The sequence below is a fragment of the Monopterus albus genome, unplaced genomic scaffold (genome assembly GCF_001952655.1).
Source record: "Monopterus albus unplaced genomic scaffold, M_albus_1.0 scaffold4772.1, whole genome shotgun sequence".
Classification (NCBI taxonomy): Eukaryota; Metazoa; Chordata; class Actinopteri; order Synbranchiformes; family Synbranchidae; genus Monopterus; species Monopterus albus.
Window position 1 is genome coordinate 1 of NW_018132639.1, and position 843 is coordinate 843.

General features: G+C 37.7%; 1 long non-coding RNA gene across 1 annotated transcript; it reads left to right on the forward strand.

The window, feature by feature from the left end:
* Positions 1–46: 46 nt before the first annotated feature.
* Positions 47–797, forward strand: LOC109954235 (uncharacterized). Its single transcript, XR_002274053.1, has 2 exons — positions 47–601; positions 708–797. It is a non-coding gene; the product is annotated as an uncharacterized LOC109954235 (long non-coding RNA).
* The last annotated feature ends 46 nt before the right edge of the window (positions 798–843 follow it).

Genomic DNA, 843 nt, shown 5'->3' on the forward strand with positions numbered 1-843 from the left:
TATGCATTTAATTTTCTGTTGCTGACAGTTGAAGAAATGGTTTCACATTTGGGAAATGTGCTTATGTACTTTCTTAATGAGAACCATAAATTCTCATTTGTGTAAAGTCAGCCTGAGTTGTGGTGATAATTCCTGCAGTCCTTTCGTCACTGAGCTTCACAGGGAGCCAACAGGAGCTCTTTATATGCCAGGCCAGTTACTGAAGTTATTCCAAACACGGTCTGTTGGTGTGCTTTTAAAAGTAACACGCATCACTGGCTGTGCATAAGACAATGCCGACTTGTGTTGTGTACAAAGTACATTTTAATTACAAACATAACAGTTGTTAAATAGTTAAAATCTCCATAAAACCACAACACATACTCACACATCAAGTACAGTGTAATATATTCACTATATAAAAATAGCAGGAAAAAAAAATGTATATTTATGTTTATTGTACCTGTTTGTTTCGCCAGTATATCACGCCATTTACCTGGAAGACCTCACAGCCGCTGAGCTGACAGAGAAGGTTGCTCAGCTCTTCAACATCTCACCCAGACAGATAAACCAGATCTTTAAACAGGGTCCCACTGGCATCCATGTGTTGGTCAGTGATGAGGTAAGATGATCTTTTTTTCCCCAGAACCTCCTGTTTTCTGACTTTACCACGGCTACAGATGATGTGTTGTTTCCCTCCTACTTTAAATTGTTACTCTTTTCAACAGATGATTCAGAACTTCCAGGACGAAGTATGTTTTGTTTTGGACACAATGAAAGGTATTTGAGTGTGAGAATATTAAATGATCATGATCGTTTCTCTCTTTCTATATTTAACATGGAGCCTTGATGAACATTATCATT